Consider the following 21,529-nt stretch of genomic DNA (forward strand, 5'->3'; position numbering starts at 1 on the left):
CCTTGAGCAGGAAAGGAAAAGGGTAGAGGCAGAGGGGCAGGTGGAGGAGAGGAAGGCTCAACTGTGTGCAGAGGGGGCAAGGTTCGGGGGAAGAGTCTGTGCATGTGCATCTGCAGAAATGGAGCGGGGCTGGAAACAGGGCCTCGAAAGGAAGCAGATCTAGAGCATTGTGCATGGGGTGTGCTGCAATGTCATTGTTAGTTGTTTAGTTTTTTTTTCTCAGCAAAGCTAGTGACCCTCCTTCAAATAAAGACTGGGTGGCTCTTCATAAAAATGTGTTTTAGTTAAACATTAGGGTTCTTTTTTTCCCTTTTGGCCCAGTGTAGCAGCAAGAGGTGACATTCTCTGGCATGTTAGATGGGAAGGCAAACTTAATGAACTAATGATCCCTCCTAGCCTCAAATCTGTGAATCTATTACTAGCTCGACTTATCAAGATTAAATATTTGTTTGTCTTCCTCTTTTCTTGCACAGCAAGAATAGCAAGGAGAGTACTTGTTGTTTTCAAGCCGCTGAGACAAAGTAGTATAGAACTGCAGGATTAATTATCTTTTAATTTCCTTTATCCTAGCTCTTCTGGAGCAGTGTTGTAATTTTATTACAATTAATACTGTCCTGCATAAGAGATGCATAGCTACAACTAGAATTCAGCAAACTGTGACAGCGGAAGCTTGGTAAGTGATTAATACATGTGCAGCATTTAGACTGGCACATTTTTATAACCTGTCTAAGTGGCACTGACATTGGTGGATAGCAAGCTTTCAAAGAACCATAGAAGATTATTATAGATAGGGTCGTCACTGGCTACAATGATGGAAGTAACTGATTAATGACTTGTAACGGTAGAGAAGGACCAGAGATTAAAGCTAGCGAGGTAGTTCAGCCTGTGATGATGGAAGACAGATGGTCTCAGAACTGAAGAGATTTTCATAACCTGAAGAAATATGTATGTGAATAAGTGCAACAGCAAAGCCACATAGATATAGGTTTTCAGTGCTATCAAATGGTCTGTATCACCACTACAGATCTAATGAAAGATCAATGAATTTAACACAAACAAATGCTTCTTATTTAGGAAATTGCACTTTCTGAAAGTTCAGCTAGTACTATGCATGAATCAGATGCTCACCCACTGGAAATCAATGTAGTTCATTGTGATAAAGTTATTTCACAGCATTGCAGAATTTGCTCTAAAACTTTGGGACAGGTAAACCATCTTATGTGTTTGCATCCCATTTTGTTACCCTTCAGCTGAAATGGGCATACACTCAGTAACCCAGGCTGCTATCTGAGGGGACATTAACTACTCACCAACCAGATGAGCCAGTGGAGAAACCAAATGGTGCTTAGAGGAGGTTGGTAAGGGAATCCCCAGAATGAGGGTAAATGGCTATTCTGGCTTACTATAAGGCTGTAAAGCATGAATAATATAATACCACAGCACTGGTTACCTAGTATATGACTTTATCATCAAAGACTGTAGGATTCACTGTATTTGTTTAGCATCTACTGTAAGTAAGTAAAGCTGCAGTTCAGCTAGATTGATCTGCTCTTGTATGCTGCTGCAGCAGAGTGTGGGCTCTTGTGTTGTCTGTTGGTATTATTAGGACAGGGCCTTCCTCCCTCTGTTTCCCTCTCCACCCTCCTATCCCCTTACTTCCCCCCAGTTCTCAAACTGCCTTCCTCTGCTGTATGTCCATAACGTGTTAGACTGAAAAAAGGTCTTACATTTTTTACTGTAGAATCAACTTTTATCCTACTTCATTGTCTGGTAGTTATCTGGTTGGGTTATTCTGGAGACCACAATTATGTAACTTAGTGTCAAGGGGCTTGGTGTCAAGGGGCTACAGACCCCTGTACTGCCAGGAATGGAAGGCAGTCTTCTACTGGGGTCAAAAAACAGAGCAAGCTTATTTCAGTTTTTTTTTTGGCAAATGTGAGATGTGTTGACAGAGGCTCATCAGTGAGGTGTTAAAGCCATGACAGGCTAACTCACAAGTGACCACTAGTCCATCAATTACTTAGATAGATGTCCTGCAGGACACCAGACCTTAGCATTTTCTCCTTTGCTGATGTTTGGATCTGGGGAAACTACTTGCTCTCAGTTGAGTGTATTTGTATACAGAGTGTATGAGTGTTGGCCTGCATCATCTTTTCCCCTCATTTAAGGACCTGAGAGCAACTACAAAGTGAAGCCTAAAGCTTTTTTTTTGATAGTACAGATCCACGCGTAAGAGGGGTCTAACAGACTTCCCTCTGCTTGTTGCTCATTGAAGAAAGCTCAAGTCTTGTCTCCATGCCAATAAGTGTTAACATGCTTCCCTGGCTAGTATCAAAAGGGTAGTTTCAAAAACTTCCCTGCCCTAAGGAGTTTCCAATCCATTATGAGTAACAGGTTTCTTAGACGAACCATGTTTGTTATTTTCACGATATCTAGCTGGGAAATATATGTCTAGAGAAAACAAACATGCAGAGTCTGCTCCGCTCCAACTTACCTCAAGGTTGCTTACCAGTACTCTTTGTGATTGCTAAAAGGTTAGAAGAGGTGATAAAGATGGCTAAGCTACACTGATCTTTGAAAAGGTAGCTTCTGTGCGTTTCAGTGAAAGGGCTATAATGAAATGATTGCTTTGTTAAGAAAGTAATGTGTCAGGGACAATCTTGTCAATTATCATACAGTCTTTAGTCTCTCAGGATCAAAAGAAAAGATTGAGAAAGTGATGAAACTCAAACACCCCAGGAGTCCTTCTGCTTTCCTAGATCTGATTTTAGCCGAGGTAAATTATTGACCATGTGCTAGACTTGCCTCCTGGTAATGGCAGGAGGTGAAAGTCAAGACCGATTGTGTCTCACGCCTTCATCCTTTTGCATTGGTACCAAAGCTGTCTATATCATTGGGAGATGTGAAACAAATCCATTTTGTCTATGAATCTTGAAATCTCTAGAAGCCCATTTAGTTAGGAAACATGATTAAGAAATTTTATGGAATTCAAAATGAGCATGACTTTCAAGATATCTATATCTATCTATCTATTTCTCTTTTCTAACATATTACCATTTGATCCGTGGTATCATTATTCCTTTGCTGCACCTAAGAAGTTTAGTATATTAGACCGTGATATTAGCTCTGATTCTCTCTTGCTGAAAGCATGCATGGTTGATATCTGTTTATAACCTCTGATATTTGAATAAGGGTTATTTGATTTTCTAAGATCTAATAAATCTAAGAATTTATTGCTTTTCCAAATGTCTTCCATTCATATAGACAGAAAGAGTTAACTAATAAAACTTCTATTGGGGTTGTAATAATGCCATAATATAATGCCACTCTTCCTAAGAGGAAGGAAGAAAAAAAAACCCAAACATAAGCCTAAGGCAGGCATAACTTAAGCAGTGACAATTCCAAGCCAAAATCCAGGAGCTTACATCTGAAGGATGTTATAGAACAATCTGTTTCTTGTATGCGTCAGGTGCTGAATTACTCACCAGGACGTGAATTTTGCATTTACCAGAGCCCACATCTTTACACCAAAACTGTGGCTGAGTAAGTTAAGGGAAGGGACAGTACCTACAAATATGAAGAGTTTTTACCTATCTTTAAGTGATAGAACTAAAATTACAGTAGATGCACACCTAAGACTGATTTTCTTTTGAGGAGAGAGGTAGGGAGGCAGTGCAGGAGAGAGGAATGATGAAAGTAGTACAGTTTTCAAAGTAAAATTGTGTGGATTGAACTGATTCAGAAAATGAGTAAAAGAAGAAATACACTGGCCCGTGTTAAAAGAAGTGGTCACATTCTGCTTCTGAAAATGCACTGATATTTCTGTGCTTTGGAGCAAAACAGTAATATTTGCCAGGGATGTGCTCTTAGTACTCTCTGTGAAATTGGTTCATACATGGTTCGTAATTTCTTGGGTTTTTAGCAATTAAATCACACAAAGACTCCATATTCCAGCCAAAGCTGTGCCAAGGGCTTCAGTTACACCTGTCAGGGATGGTGCAGACCATGATGGTTATGGCTCTGGGCATGCTGATCTAAGTGCACAATCTCTTCAGCACGCTGGTGCACACTTTAGTGGGTGGGAAGCAGGCAGTGAGTCTTCAGTGCAGAGGATCTGAGAAAGTAATGGGGTCAAGATTTGGAGTTTGGAGTATGAGGTTGAAGAAGGGATACTACATAACTGAGATCCATTATCATCATCATTTTTCATAGTGGAGCTTCATCCAAGACAGTTTTTTTGCATTTGTCCCATGTGCCTGGCAGCGCATGATCTGCCTCCAGTATGTCTGTAGTATGTTGACGCTTCTCCAAGTACATGCAGATTAGTTGTGTACATGTTTGACAATTCCTGTAAGTATGGGATTGCCTTCACACGAACTGTCCAGTTGATTTACATAGGCATAATAAATCTGATGGTCCCAAAGGCATTACTGTGTTTGCATATGTGTATAGATAGTATTTCTCTCTGGGAAATTCAGAGAAAGCACCTTTTCCCAGGAAGAGAACATTTCACAGCTCACCTGATCCTAACCTTTTTAACGGTGTTCAGGCTCTAGCAAACATCTCGCTCAAAAACCAGCCCAGAGATGACGGTTCTAGTATGCCATAAATCACAAAAGCAATGAAGCCACTACTTTTTGACAGAAAGGAACTTACAGGATCCGTCAGCAGGAAGGGTTTCCTACATAGAACTACATCAGGTTACACCTCAGAGAGGAAAATGATTTCTTTGATCTAACCCAGAGCTCCTTCTAGTGAGTGACTCTACAGAGTTCCTCTAACCTAACTATGAAACAAATGTTTAAATGAGACGTCACAGGAGATGTTTTATTAAAGTATTTCTAACGTACCAATCGCTTGTAATACAGATTATAATGCATGTCAGGGCCTACAAATTTTTATTTTTAGAGGTTCTTTGCCTACCTTGAGGTCTAAAGTGAGCTGAAGGTACCGTCCCAGTTCAGGTCATTCTACCATAGTTGCCATTTCATCAGCAGTTTTTATGTTGAAACTTTTGCAGATCTTTCACACTCCTCCTTTTTTTTTCTTCTTTCTCAGACTAGGGAAAGATTGATAGATTTTTCTGCAGGGCAATAGCCTCACACACCAATCGGTTACTTTTATCTAAATAAGAACAATACCAAAAACACAGTAGATAAAAACAGGTCCAGAACACTTACAGACAATCCTTTGAATTCTGTTTGTGTGTCCATCTCTTCTATAATTCATCTTCCTTATTTGAAGGATTTACAAGGTGATACTGTAAAATATAAAAAAGAAAATAAATCTACTTAGATTGGAATTGGAGGCAGAGTTAGAGTGAAATGTACTGTCCTTCCTATTGAGTTAACAAACAGTTGAAGCAGTGTGGCCAGTCTAAACTGTCTTTTTTTTTTTCCCCCTTAATTGTGTTAGTTGATCTCTTTAAGATCTTGTGGAGATAAAGAGTTGCACTCATTGACTGTAGTGCATACCCCTGAAAATTTCTGTAAGGAGAATTTAAAATCATCCAGATAGAGATGAGAACAACTATCACTGCAGTCCTTAGATGTATGATTTTAGCTGTCAGAAACTCAAAAAGTTTTTGATCCTTTGCCAGCCAACATATTAGCACAAACTTTATACCTTAGGTGTTGGTAGCAAAACAATTCAATCTTGAAATGCATAGATTTTCCAGGAGTAAGTTGATCCATTATTTATGTAACTAACCTTTGCAGTTTTACTTCATTGTTAAAGGGAGCATGGTCTCCATAAAAAACATGGAAGTAAAGTCCTAGGGTTGTAATCAGTCATCTGTTGTTTAAAGGAAATGAAAAGTCCTTGTTTCAAATTCAGACCCCAAATAAGTATCAAAGTCTGACAAACCTTCAAACTTTCATTCAAGGCAGGATTTATCGCCTTTCTTTAAGACAGTAAATTCTGGACAGTTCTAAACAAAACTGACCTCAAAAGACCTCAGTGAATTTGTCATTGAGTTGCAATATTCTCATGGGTCTGGTCCCCTTAGGGTTGTGACTCTACTGGGTCATACTTACAGCAACTTTAAAACATCATCATGGACATGGATTAAGTGCTGATTTGACTTTTTATTTTAGTAACAATATTTCTGATTTACAAAATATGAGGGAAAAGTGAAGAAACTCCTTTAGTTTGATACAGATATAGACTCGTACGGCTGGGATGCCAGCCAAGGCCAAAGGAAAGCACTAGCAGATAGCTTATCACAGAAGACCCTAGCATCAAAGTACAGAAATACATCACTTCTAGTGAATCAAATCAGACTTGATCAACTTAACTAATTTTTTTTTTTTTTGATGAATGAATCAGGAGAAACTACAAATGGAGATTGTACAGAGGTTGTCTTTTCCTCTTTCCTAAACTAAAAAGAAGTGGTTGTTTAAATGTCTCAGAAGAGGGCTTCTGTATGTAGCAGCTGCTGTATCATTCTTATCAGTGCTATTCTTTTCAACTAAAATGCTCTTCTTTTTGAAGCAGCCAGAGAGGTAGCCAGAAACAGTCATAATCAGACAATGTGATGTCTGTTATACCCTCGACACCTTCTACTTTCCTTTCTTTGGGTTCTTTCCAGCCACTTCCTCTGCCTCTGGCTCACAGTACTCTACTAGAGCTTTAGCTCCTCTTCCTGAGCACTGCTGCAGTGACAGCAACAGCAAAAGCTGGCTGGGCTCAAGCATATTTATCAAAAATCTGTTTGCCCCTCCGCAGGGTGCCTCTGCTTTTGCCACAGCTTTGCCGTGGCTCTGACCAGAAATGCTTTGTCCCTAAATACTGCTTTTGATCTCAGATGAATTCAGGAAGTGTCTTTTTGTGGGAAAATGGGGACATGTGGTACATTTAGGACAAAACGTAGATGCAGAATCTTTTAGGAGATTTATAGGATTATGGAATGATTTAGGATGTGGGAGGGCAGCTCTGGAGGGCATCTAGTCTACCCTGTTTCAGCTTAGAGCAGGTCGAACTAGGTCAGGGCTTTGTCCAGTTGAGTTTTGAATATCTCAAAGAATGGAGACTCTACAGACTTTCTGGGCCCCAGTCCGATGTTTGACCACCATCATGGTGGAGAAAAAAAAACCAAAAAAAAAAAACAAACTTCCTTATCTCACTGGAATTTGCCTTACTGCAATCTATTTTTATTTCTATCCCTCTAAGGATGGATTTTGCAGGTTCAGTTCTGCTGCTGCTGCGAGCTGTGCAGTTACATAGATCTGCACCAAAATGTGGACTGTTTTCTGCTACAGACATTGGTTTGATTCTCTCTGGTCTTTTACCTCCTGTAAGTCTTATCACCTGTGCAAAGCTGGCTATGAAATGCTTCAGGTCTGAAAGGCAGTTTGTACATACGCTTTGCAAAGGCCTAAGAAGCTGTGCTTAATAATCAGATCCTCAGCTCTTCCTTCAGCCTTGGGGTCTGTTTACTTACAGTTTAGACACATCCACAGCATTTGAGAAGTGTAAGCTCCTCAGGAAAAACATAGACTAAGGAGTAAGTGTATTCAATTTGAAAAATTTCTCCTTTTTTTTCCCCCCCCAAAATTCTTCTCTGTGGAGTTGGTGGTGGGCTCTGACCTGAAAATAGCTTCCACCTCCATTTTGAGTCTTATAATCTCTCTTCTAAGAATCCCAGCTGCAAGGCATCTGCTTTCTCTGATAAAGGATCTGACACTTATTTCATTCCACTGCTTCTCTGTCCTAAAGGTTTCTAATCATCCTAGAGATGTCAATGCAAATTCCCTCTGAAACGCTCAAATTTTAGAGATTTGTGGTAAGCAGAGACAACATGAAATGGAGATCTCACTAAAAGAGGGTATATTATGTTATGGTTCAGGCTTATCAGAAAGCTTTTCTGCAATTTTTTAGGGCAATATTGTCAGATGCTTAATCCATTGGGAAGGTGCTTTTCTTTTTGATATTATTTCAAGGCCTCTGCAGTAGCCAAAGCGGGACTCTGACAGAGCAGTCTAAAGCAGTGAAATGAGAGGGACAAAGTGGGAACTGTCCCACTGGGGAACTGTCTGCTCCTTAGTGCCCCTTCCTAAAGCTGACTTTGTTATGTTTAGAGACGATGTCGTTCTCATACTTTTGCCATAAACTAATGTATCACAGTTACACCTGCAATACTCATCCTCAAAGGAATATCGGGGAAGCAGCATGTGTATTTTAGAGCAATTGGAGTGAAAAGGGGACTCCACGCTTTAAAGGAAAGAGAGAAACAACATTTACTGGATAGGTTTCATTTGTTTCCATCAGTTATAATGTGCATCCAAGCAGGAGGGAAGCCTTGGCAGCAGAATGAATACATCCTGCTGAGACAACCCTGAAGTTTTTAAGATCCAGATTCCCTCTTTTATGTGCGACCTCGAAGTCCAGCTCCTCCAGCAGCTCTGCTTTGTGTAGATATTGGCTTGCTATAGCCCTAGAGGGGAGAAACACTACAGATAGCTCCCACTGTAAACACAGCCTTATGTTCCCAAGTTGCCTCTCCTTCGTGTACTCAAACATGCTTGACCTTACTTAGCAAACATAGTATGGCAAACATTGTGGAGATAATGTTGCAGACTGAAAAATGAATATGTGCTGTCATCTCGTAGAATCTCAAACGTCAGGTCCATCTTCTTTAGTTGTAAGATCGAATGCATCACTCTTTCCATCTTTGTGGCAATTTCTCCTAGTCCCCGCTTTGTTGTGTATTTCTATCCCTTTCCTCACCTAACGATCAGAACATAGTTCCTAGTAGCTCTCAGCCAGGCTATTGCAGTGATATTCCCTCAATCCTTGGCATCTGCTATCTCTTAGATTTGTTGCATGTGGTAAGCCACTTTATGTCATTTTGCAGGGCAAAAGTATGATCCACAGCTCCTAGCTTTTAAAAATGTGGTAAGGCTCAAGTGTGTCCCATGGCTGAGCTTTCTGCTGTAGGGACAAAAATTTGTAACTGAATCTTAACTTTCCTTATACTGAGGAGTGGAAAGCCACACTGTTGAAATTAATAGGAGCTGTGCCCTTGTTTTCGCTAGAGTCAGAATTTTACCTTAGGAGAAGAAAAGTTTTGAAGTTCAGATTCTCTTTGAGATAGACAAGAAAACGTCTTTCTAAAACTTGAGGCAGGAGGAATGGACGTACAAAGTATGCTTTCTTGAAGACTGTCCCCAGTCTTTATAAAAGACTAGCTGCAGAGTCACAGTTTGGAGACCACATTTTTCAGCAGAAGGCAAGCGACTGGGGTGTTCTCTTGATAATATAATGCCAGGAATTAATAGCACATTAAAAGCTAGCAGTACAAAATATTTCTGTGCTGAAGAAGTGAATAGAGCAAATATCATGGAGTGTGAGTGTCAATGGAGAAGACCCTTTTACTTTTGTCAGCTTAGATAATTTTTCTTTTTTTTATTCATTATATTAATTGGATTTTATTGTGCTTAAACATCTGTCTGTACTTCAGTGTTGACTCTGAAAGTTCTAAGATGATATTTCTAGCAAAGAGAACTCAAACCCAAATTTTCCTCTTCAGTCCTTGCAGTTTGATTCGCCTCTGATGACTCATCCTACATAGGTACAAGGGTGCAACTTCCACTTCAACAGTTTCTCTACGTTGATTTTTCAAGTTATTGGATCCTATATTTCAGTAATTATTTCCTCCAGTTTATTCTTATATTTTATTGGTATCTCCCGTCTTCTAAGTGCTTTGGGATGCATAAAGCAATTTAGAAATGCAATTAGATAGAGATAAAACATGCACAGTGAAATAAAGACATCATAAAATGTTACAGAAAATCTTTGTGGTCTGGTGACTGGAGCCACGGGATAAGATGAGGAGCTTATTTCCTCTTCAAACGTTAGCTTGGGCAGTTCGCTACAAAACCATTTCAATGAGGAAGAATGCTTCTGTGCTAAAATGCTGAACTGAACCTCAGGACAGCTGGGTTCACTTTCCGTCTTTATCAGGAGTTAGCAGCATGACAGTGCACAAACCCCTTAATTTTCCCTCTTCCTTAGGTTCCCAGCTGAACAATAGGAAGAAGAACGTTTTTTCCAAAAGTGTCTCTTTTTGTTTAGACGTAGGTTCTTTTGGTGCAGGGATTCTTTCTTGATTACTGGCAAGAAGGAGAGGCTGTGAGTAGTTGGCATCACCTAATGAAACTCTAGGTCTGTTGGACTACAGGACAGGGGGAATTACCTCTGGAATTGTAGCAAAACAGCTCAGAAGAGAGCCTGTGCTAACAAGGTCTCCTACAAGGTCCTGAAACAACAACAGTGACCTCTCCTGCTGTCATCCTGGGCCTGCCATAGGCTCTCTGGCTTGAAATTATGCTGTTTTGTAAGAAATTAAGCAGTGGGAGGTACTTCTATTGGCTGCACCTCTGTGAAGGTATCTTATTTTGCCATCTCCTCATGAGGAGGTACCTCAGCAGGATTGTCCAGATTTGTGTTTCTAGTATAGGCGTAGAAAACCACCAGCCGGACAGAACAATTTATTCAGCCTGCTTCCTGACACCTGCCTCCTGCAGTCCTTTCTGCACTGCTGCCACGTTATTGGAAGCCTGTCCGTTTAAATATACGAGATGACTGCAGTCTTGTCGCATCTTAGTTTCCAAGATAAAGGAATGCCGCTCTCCCATGCCTTAATGTGAAGGAATCTTGTCCTAATGAGTGGTTTCAGTGAGAATCCATACCTGAACAATACGACGTGAGAATCTAACTCTTTTTAGTTGCTCAGTATTTCAGGTTTATCCTGAACTGTTTGAAAATCCAAAGCAACCGTTCTCAATATCATAGGATATTGCCAGTGACTATCTGGCCAGAGGAAATTCCTGTGTTTTCCTAGTGGGGAATATGGATTTGAGTCCTTTCATAGAGCTGTGTAGCTATAATGACACCCTTAATGAACGCGCACAATTCGTTTTTCTCGTGCTATAGGAAAAAGCAGTGGGGGAAGCGGGAGAAGGAGAAATGGGGGTTGAGAAGCGGATAGCTGGGTCGGTAAGATCTTTCCCCAGGTTTAAACCTTTCTGAGGAGCAGGGAAGCTACTTATTGTTCTGCTCCTCCTCATTCTTTCCGAAGTCCAGCTGAACCAGATACCATCTTAGAATGTATTATATCAATAATGATAAATGGAAGTGTATGTATCAATTTACTGAAATCACACTATAATGATGTAGTTAGTCTGCTTATGGACTGACACTACTGTGAGGTTTGAAAAAAAGAAGGAAGGGAGGGCAGTAGGAACAATTCCTGCCTACTCATTGGATTCTTAAGAAAAAATGAAACCTGGAAGTCACTTCCACATAACATGACAACAGGGCCTTTTAAAATACTCACTTTTATGTTCTCCATGTTTACTGGTTCCGATTTTCATCATGCCTCATTGTACATCCTATGTGTAGAGTCACTTGACTTTAGTCCAAAAAAGCACTTAAATACCTACTGAACAGTTAAGGTTGCTACTTTTTCGACACCCAATTCTCACTTTCTATTCAGGTTATTAGACCATTTCCTCACAGCAGCATGCCGCTAATGCATCTATTGGCATGTTCTGAGGTGCCACCTAATTCAAAGGGCCAGCGTAACCTGTGTTAGAGAGGAGTCCTCTGTGAGCTGAACCGCATTTTGCCCCTGTTGATACTCTCCCCTTACACTTTAACTTGGTAAAATAAAATACGACTCCAAACTCTTGAGTCTCTTCTCCTGAGCACAGTATACACTATGATGAAATTCCTCATTCCAGTATGATTGCAGCCTTCATGTGAGCAAGTAATTTGCCTCCTTGTCATCCTATTTCAGGTACAGCTAATCTATTTAATAGCTGGTCTACCTATTGCTAAGAGGATGTACCCAGAGTGAGGTAAATCTAGGGAAAGTACACAGAGTGAGGACTCTAGGGGCTCTTACAGTATAGATGCAATATGACTTTTCTTAGCAAGTACACAGATTTGGAGTGGGAATGTGTATGTGTGTTGGGGTGGGGGGGGAGTTGAATCAATCATGCACCTGTGTAAAATGACTGCCATCTGCCATAAGCGTAATAAGAGCTGCAGGCCTCAAGATGACCCTTACTCCTTATTTGCATAAAGAAATGAGTTTAGCCTTAACATAGATGACTGTCACCACATTTGGTTTCAGTAAGAAAACTAGGCATTTAAAGAAGGCAATTGCTACTATGTGGTTCAGGGTTGCAGAGACTTAAGGTTGGAGAGACACCAGAGGTTGAGCTTGGTGCCTCAGCATGATCAGACAGTGTGGGCAGCAGGAGAGGGAATTGCAGGTGGATGTTCAAGGTGGAAAGAGACAAAAGGAAAGGAGTGTCAGAGATTGGGGCGTGTGATATAAAGCACAGTAATAAAAGAGAAAAAGCCAAGAAGACTGTGCTCCTACCGCTGGTACGTACCGGCATTTAAAGCTGGATTTAGTTCCCTTATAAACCTGGTGATGGCAGTTTTTCAGATAGTTTTTAGGTAGTTGCCCTTTAAAGCTTTGAATACCATATAGGAAAGAACATTCCTTTTTTTGCCTCTGCTCATGGATCTAATGTTTAAGCCCCTACCAAATCTGGAAGCAAGAAGCTTGAGGGATTCTAACTCATGATTTTTACTCATACATGGTTGGCAATAAAGTGTTGTCCTGCCTGACTTCCCAAAGACATCGTAGAGAATTTGTGTCAGAGGCGAGTTAAAGCCATGGTTCTGAATTTAGAGCCCAGGTGATGTTCCCGAGAAACTGTTCAGCCCAGTTGTTGTCTTTTGAAATTTTGAACTACTCTCAAAAATTATCTCAAATGTTGATGTTTTTCAACTGTGAACCTTGAAACCTTCTGAGGTTTGCCCATAACTAGTGTAATTTCTTTGCTGTTGCACGCAATTGTTAGGCAGCACACACAGAAGTGTTTTAATAAAGACATCATTTTAAAGTAAGCCACTACCATCTGTTCTGCCCTCTAAGTACAAACAGGAAAAAAGGAGAAAAAGAGAGGAATCACAATGCACAGTTGCACCCCAAAGACAGCTAGGAGAAAGAAGTGACATAAAGGTATGCATGCCTCCAAATGTGACCTGCATCACTTCTGTTGCTTTCATGTTCCATATACAAATGGAAGAAGAGACTGTTCCTTTGAGAGAGGAAGAATTCTCTATGATAGTGATTTGTTTTCAAGATATCAGAAACCTAATCTGAAATGGCATGTCTGTAACAATGCATGCCAGATCATTCTCTTTGGGTGTCAGTTATTTAGCAGACAGTCTGAAGAAAGCCATAGAAGTCCTCGGTTGCATCTGTCTGAGATATAGATAGAATAAAAGATATGTTAAGGAAGATAATCTGGTAGGCAGTGGATTGAGGCTCAGAAGATTTGAGTTCAATTTCAGTTTCCACTCACTTGAAGCCAAAATAACAAAGACAATTGGGTATCTAATTCCCAGCATAAATCTCCATTTGGTGCTCTGTGTGGCTTACATACTACTTGATTGTACTTGTAAAATAGGAATAACAACTCTATATTGCAGAGGAGCGTTGCGAGGATGCGGTCAATTTAGTGTTTGAGAGACACTAGAGCTCTTGACTGGCAGGTAGCATATACAATGCACTTAGACATGAGGACTTCGATTTGATTCCCTGCAGTCTTTTCTGCCATGCTTATTGCACCAGTATGTGCTACTTTCTCTGTACCACTTGTGTTTTTGCAATAAATATGAAGTAAGACAGTACTGAAAGATGTTCTATTATCCCTCTGTCACGGTAGAACCACATATCCTTGTTCCCAAAGGTGTTGCCCGCTGTAGTTCATGCTGCTGCAGTGGAGTCTGCCAAGTGTCCCGTGGTTGTAATACTAATTATAATCAAGGCATGGGATGACTGGCCAAGCAAGGAAATAACAGCTGCTTAAAGAGACTTTTTCTGCATCTCCGATTATCTTGCAGGAATGCAAGCTTTGAATCTCAATCTCTCTCTCAAGGCGTCTATGTTGCTGCTTCTCGTTGGCAATTGCACACTACCTTAAGTTGGGGAAACACTGACCTCCTGCAACAAATTCCTGCAGGTCCTGCAATATGTTTATGCATTTAATCAAATTATTAGAGGATTTATCTGAAAGCATTTGAGTGCACTGCACAAACTGAGCCAGGAAAAATCCTGATTTGATGCAGGAAAACGAACTCAAAAGCATGTGGCAAAAAGGAAACCTAGATGATAGTCAGGTAATGAATCCTTCCAGTTAGAAGGATCAACTGGTATCTAATCGGTGTGGATGATCCAGCCATTGTCTATTCCAGGAGCCTGTCTTAAATATACCATTGTATGTAAGTGATATCAAATGTGATACTCAAAGTGGAAGCAGTAGCCATATCACTCTTCCTATTTTCCCTCGTTTCTCCAGTTAGAGTCTGAAGATTTGGGGATGTATGCTTCGATTCCTCTCTGTGAATGGGTTCATTATCTAATTTTCTTTACCAAAAGATAACCAATGAAAAATGGAGCAGAATTCTCCCTTTTTCCATCCTCCCTTTCCCCTCAAATGCCAAAAGTCATTGAGCATTAAGTTGTTCCAAGACAATGCCATCCACTAGAGTATAACTGTAATCGAGATATTTTCTACACCAAGGGCTCTGAGAAAATCCCTTCTATATTTTTGAATAAAAGAAGGCATAGAAGAAGCACAGACCTGCTTTAACTAGCAATAATTTTCTACAGTCACATGATGCAAGGGAATTTTAGCCATGATGAACGATCTCACATGATTGTTTCTGTTGATGTCTCAGGCTCGAAAGAGATTGCAAGCCTGAGTTTAATCATGTCTCTCAAACTATTTGAATCCTTAGACACTACAGGAATGCAAATTACTATTAAGTTTGAATCCTAGATATAAAACTCTGAGGGTTGTGTATCTCTTTTCTGATGTATTTCTCTAAATTAAATGTAGCTGTTTCTGTGCACATAAAAGAGCATCCATAAACCCTTCTCAGCCAGGGCACAAATATGTATCATTTAGCCTTTCTTTTAAATGCAAGAAAACCCAAGCTCTGGGCCCAACCTTCCATGAATACCCTTATTATGAAGCACCGGACATTTGTAAATATGACTTGATATCAGTTTGTGATGACTAAGAGGCCATCCTAGGACCGGGTTGCCAAGGCAATGTGAGCGTCCACGGTCCCATAGAACATGGCAAAAGATAGTTGCATGGCCACGAAGCCGTCTCCTCTAGGTCACCGCTGCCTGGAGAAAAGCAGCAGGCATGGTTTAGTCTCATTGTGTTAGTGTCAGTCTGAAGTAGCTATGCCAAGTTCTGTAGCTGTACATGATGTGGAAGAGATCAAATTTTGACACAAATTGAGTGAAAGGAGAATGGTTCTGTAACAATTCTGAGATCACCTTGCAGCTGGATGTGCTCTAATTCTGTGCTGTAGATCCCCTGAGACAATGTGCTGTCTCCCAGAGGGGAATGCCTAATTTGAGTATTAATGTAATTGTATAAAGATGTTCTTGATTAACCTGTGTGAGAAATATTCCTTTTCATAGCTGAGAAACCACTTCAGTTTTCCCCTTTCCCCAAATGGAGGTCTCAAGTGAACCTACTTCAACCAAAAGATTAATATTTAAACTGGTATCTAAAACAAATGCAAACAATAAAGGGTCTTTTTACTCCTATGTTGTTATTTTTTCTGCACCCAGCACATTATGCTGAAGAAATCCCCTCCGTTCTAGCTTCTGTTTCACTGCAAACATAGAAACTAGTTTGTGAGACAACCACTTCCAGGAGTCTCAGTTGCATAGTTAACGTGTGTCTATTCTAAAATAATTTCCTATACCTGCTCCTCTCTTGTAAAAGAGAGACTTTTTATATCTTTTTATGTAATTTTGATGGTAGTAATAGCACCAATACTTTAAAACTGTTTCAACAGTCCGGGTAATAGTATTAGCAGCTTTGTTAGAATTGCAAATGCTGCATTTAGACAAGGTAAAATAGAATAGAAAAACCCTTTTCAAAATGCTTAAGAATCACTTTTTGGATGAATTATCTGGACCTATAAATTATGTAAAGGAATTTAGGTTCCACAGGTGACAAGACAGCATTATTATTATTGCTGCTATTTGCCTACATGTTTGCAGGATCATAAGAATTACTTCCAATAAATTATTTCAAGATCACTTTGTGTTCTCTTGAATTTGCTCAGAAAATACCTAGAATTTTGAGGTGGACTATGGCAAAGAAAAATATTTATATTCCTTTACTAGGGAATGAAACTCCAGCTCTTTTATTTTGACGTATTTATGTGTGTATCAGTTGCTGTACATTTCTTAGCATGGAGAAACATTATTCCAAGGATAAAAGCTAAATAAATTGTATTTTTGTTGAATAAGCGTAAATGCTAATATAATCAATATAGTTGCACATGGGTTGGATATTCGAAGTGATATTATTAGATTGAAAATTATTACAGGAAAAAAAAGGCAATTCATTACTTAACAGCTGATCCATGTATATGTTCAAAGTCATAATATACTTTCACAAGGGAAGAAGAAATAACATTTCATTTATTCATTTTCTATTAGCTCTGCAATTCCAACTCATTGTAAATAAACTAAGTTGTTCTCTATTTGTCTTTGTGTAACAGCAAAATAATTTCTCAAATATCAACTTCAGTATGTCTTTACTTTCTATGCCACTTTAAGGCTGCATGGAAACCACACAGACAGACTTGATATGCAGACAGTTTGCTGATATTAAAATGTAAAGCTTTTTGTAAATGTAAATTTCTATGCCTCATGCAGTCACTTTTGATTCTGCTATGTATGGTGGTTTGAATCCTTTGTTGTCATGAACTGGTGCTTATGGTTTGCCTTCCTCGCTGCCCAGTACTCAAAAATGTGAAGAGGATATAGAGTGTGGGCAGAGGAAAAAGGAAAATGGATAGAGAATAGAAGGAAGGAAACTTTTAGACTTGTGAAAGAGTATATTCCAGAGATGGGCATATTTGCAAATGGTAAAATGAGTTCCTCCTCAAATATTTCTGTAAATGCTTCACTGAAAGTAAAAGTAGTTGAAAAAAAATCATTAGAAATGACAGCAAAGTAAAATGGAGACTGTTTTCTAAATAATTCTGACTTTTCTGAATGAGAAATCCTTTTGTTATGAAATCTGCTGCTTGGCAAGCAGAAGGTAGTAAATATTTGTGTTTCAGCCTTTTCCTGGTATTTTTCTAACCATTGGAATTTGACACAAATAATTGCTTTTTAAATGTGGAAAGGCTCATGGATTTAGTGCAGTTCCCTCAACTATAATGAGGAAATAAGCAGATTTTTAAGATGAGGAAATAATCTTAAGTGGCGCGTATTGTCCATGCTGACCTGCCTCATAATAAACACGGTGATACCAGTTCTAGCACCTGAATTATAGCCTTAAAAAGTGGCAGCACCAATACTATTTCTTCTCCTCTGCTTGTGCAACTCAGGAAGAAAAGAGTAGTTTGTTCTTAGATCCTGTTTCCTTTTTAATTAAGGTCTCTGCACTCTCAAGAAAGATCCATGATTATTAATCACACATGGATGGAGGTGTACAGGCTTTGAACAGTGGGCAAAGCTTATTGTTTAGACACTTTGCTATGGGGAAAATCTCCCAGATCCTTTTCCTGGACTCCTAACTCCCCACGTGCATCTGTGAATGTCACAACAAATCAGGGCCTGGGGTACTTTCATGGACTGACCCCTCTGTTTAGACGCTCAGCATTTCTTCATAAAGTGCAAGAGCCTTTTTCTCAGAGCTAGCATCTCAACATGATAATGAGAACTTCTTCTATTTCATCTGAGAAAGTCCAACAGGCAACTGAGACATCAAACAAATAGGATAAGCTTTTATGTTTGCAAAGTTGACCGTGCTTCTAACACACATCCTCACCTTTATTTTTTTCCTTGAAAAGAAAGAGCCTTTGTCTTTACAAGAGGGTTAATTATATAAATGAAACACTTTCCCTTCTGAGATGCAGGCTTAAATGAAATGAAATCTTGGGATCTCTTAAAGCCTGATCCAAGGGGAAATAAAGCCAAACATAACATGGACCGGTTGGCTAAATGTGTTAAATAAAGGAAGAATATAGAGAGAAAAATTTCACGAGGTGCAGCAGTGTGAATAGAGAGATTAAAAAAAAAAAGAATCAGCAAGAAGACTGAACATTCACATTGCCAGGGTGCTTCCAAAGCAGAATGCAGCCATTATTTGCAGCGGAAAGAGTCTGTGAAGAGTTGACAGGCTGAATTGGCTTAAGGTGCTCAGAATGAAACAATTATTTAGCAAAAGAAAAGCATAAAGATGGGTAAAGATTTTCCGAAGTCTTGAACAAAAAATGACACAATCTCTTTCCTGAGGGGAGGTAAATGCTTTTTCTCAAACTAATTATCAGTGTTGCAGGGAAGCAGGATAGAGAGTTCAGGATCAGGTATCCTCTTTATGAATATTTCCAATACTTGCTTCATTCTCATTCAAAGGTTGCATAGCGGCAATTAATCTGATCAAGTGTTTATTTGAATATTTCCTCCTTTGTCAGGAAAGGATGAATAGGCAACAGAGATTTTTCTGGTAGAGGAAGCTTAGGAGTATTTTGATTGTGGAGAAGTGCTACAAAACACAAAATTCCAAAGATGCATAAGCCAGGAGGGATATCAAGAGAACGTTAAATACCTTGTATACCTTCTAAGCGCTAACTGATGTTTTTTGAACCCTTACATTATATTTCACGAGAGCCTGATCCCGTCAGTGTGTATTAAACATACTCTGATGAGATCAGAGCACAGCGTGCCTCTGCCTACATGACTGAGATCCAGGGGGATTTAGGCCGACAAATTTCTAGATCCCTTCAGTAGTTTGGGACTACTCCAATTAGAGGACTTCATGCACAGATTAATCCCCTTTTGGATCCATTCCAAGATCTCCAATATGAAATCAAACAAAATCTCCTTTCAGGAATCTTTGGCTGCCAGCTACTGCCATCCTTGAACGTTTGTCGTTGTTTCCCTCCATTTTGAGAGTGGCTTAGGTAAATTGAGCTTTTCTTCTACTTCTTCCTCTTTTATTTCTCTTTTTTGTTTCACTTTTTTTTTTTTTTTTGGAAAGAGGAATAAAATAGTGAATCGAGGCGAATTGTTTAGCCTGCTCCATTGCATAGTTGGGCCCCTTGGCGAAAAATAAATTTGAAATGCTGCAAGCAACTAAACACTGACAACACTTCTCAGTGTTGTGATTTATTTGGTTATTTTTTCTTTTTTTTTTAGCTAAGTTTGGCTAGTAATACTACAATCACCAGTTCTTTACCTTTACTGAGCAATTTCAAAACCTTTTTTCATTCTAAAGTCTGTCTTCAAGCCTCTTGAGAGCACTGGAAGAAAACCAGGAGTCAACATATTCTCTCATTCCACAAAGGATGCATCCAGGGCCTCTGTTTCCTCTGAGAACAGGTCAGAATATGTGTCTCCAGATGGCTTAATGTTGTGGAAGATTTTTCACCCTGTGTTGTGATTGGCAGTGTATTTCAGCCCAGTTTATATGAACAAAGCCAGGGAGCGAGAACCAGTAGGGTGAGGATCCTCTGAGGCTTCAAAGCCAAGCTTTTCCCACTGGAATGTCAGCCTACTACTGTTTGTCAGCAGCACTGAAAGCCCTGACTGAAGGAGTTTGAATCTTCTCTGCTTGTTTAAAATTTTCACAGCTGCAGGATGTGCTCGGTGCCACGCTGGGGAATGGCGTGCCCAGAGTGAGCACGGCAATACGAGGCTCCTACGTTGCAATCTTATCCTTAACACAGATACTGCAGTGGTGTCAGAGCGCCTCGGTGCTCTTTCAAAGACCACCTCAGGAGCAAGGGTTGTTTCCCAGTGTCTGCGTTTTGCCTAGATGAGGGCCTTGGAGGCAGCCTGTCCACTACCTGCAGGCAGCCCATGGACGACCTGTGCTGGCTCTTTTGATGCTTTCAGATGGCATGATGTCCTCTGGGGCATATAGCCCAGATATATGGGTTCTCCTTATATCCATATGGGACAGCCTCTCACCCTGTTTATGTGTTTGTTCTCTGGGCCGACGCTGAGCTTGGCTTTGAAGAAACCTCACCAGGGCTATCCTGGTGCTGGGGGATGAGAAGGGGGATCTTCTCACATATTAGGGCAGTCGGGTCCAGATTTTAGGAATTCAAGTCTGCATTTCTTGCTTGCATCACTGACTTGCAAGGAGATTTTCTGGAAAACCAAGGATGTTAATGTGAATAAGGTGTTTGGGAGTAAGCAGCTGTCCTGAAGGACAGCCTCTGTTTGTCACTAATTGTGGTGAAATCAGCAAAAGCGTTTCTATTGTAAAAATATGCATTACAGTCAGTAGAGTTACTGTGAAGAAAATTAATATTTCATCTATTTTTTTGTAAGCCAAATGCTGCAGACAACTCACCATTGAGTGAAGTTCATACTGCGGATATCACTCCCTGAGTAAATAATATTATTAGTTGCTTGCAGGTAGTTTTCATCATTAATCTCTTTTGGACATATTATTTGCATTTGTCATCAAGATAAATTTGCACCTTGCTGAACTGCAAACAATGATTGTACCCCCACTGGTTTAATCATGCCAGTGGCTTCAATTAGCTTAACTCTGACTTAACATCTATCTTAGTAAGAGGAGAACCATACCTAACACGTCTTTTTTTCTCTGTGTCAAAATAGCAATATCACAATGAAGAGCTAATCTCAACAACTGAAGCAGAACTATGAATAATACTATCTAATCAAGATATTAATTAAAACTTGTAATACCATCTTAGTAGGAACACATTGCAAAGTTAAATTGGATTTTTTCCCCTCTTTTAAATTAGCACAGTCGATTAACAGTTTTTCTCCATAAGTAATTATTTTTAGTGGCATGAAAAGCTGAGTTAAATATTAGACCTGTATACAGGTAGATTATGGTCAGGCTCTATGAGGGGATGAAGATGGAGAGGAGTGAAAGGTGTGGACCAGCGTGCCCTGCCTAAACTCCAGTTTGCTGATCACAACCTACTTGGTCAAAGCTGCCTGCTAGTTTCAATTAGTTGTTATGTTTTCTCCATATTTCCATGGAGGGCTGGGTGCTTTGCAACATAAAATCGAAAAGCTGCTTCCCCCATCTATGCCTGTGTTTGACTCTCAAATGAAACAAATCTAAATAATCTATTTCAACTTCTTTTTTTGTACACAGAAAAGGCTTGTCACTCATATTTTATGTATATTGTGTGTGTGTGTGTGTGTGTGTCTGTGTCTGTGTATACATACATATGTTCTTTAAAGGGTGCCTACAAATTGCGTATTCCTGTGGGTAAAATAGTACTTTTTGCGTTTCTCGTGGAACATCCCTGAAAGAAAACTATCACACTGATTTTGCTGAAAAATCTAGTTGCATATTTTCTAGCTTCCTAGTTGCACTGCTGACAGCCTGATAGGTTAATTCAGCTCAACACCCAAAATGATGTTGAATGTTTTGAGAATGCTGTTCTCTACCTGGTGTTGACC

Source organism: Struthio camelus, chromosome 6 (assembly GCF_040807025.1).
Source record: "Struthio camelus isolate bStrCam1 chromosome 6, bStrCam1.hap1, whole genome shotgun sequence".
Taxonomy (NCBI): Eukaryota; Metazoa; Chordata; class Aves; order Struthioniformes; family Struthionidae; genus Struthio; species Struthio camelus.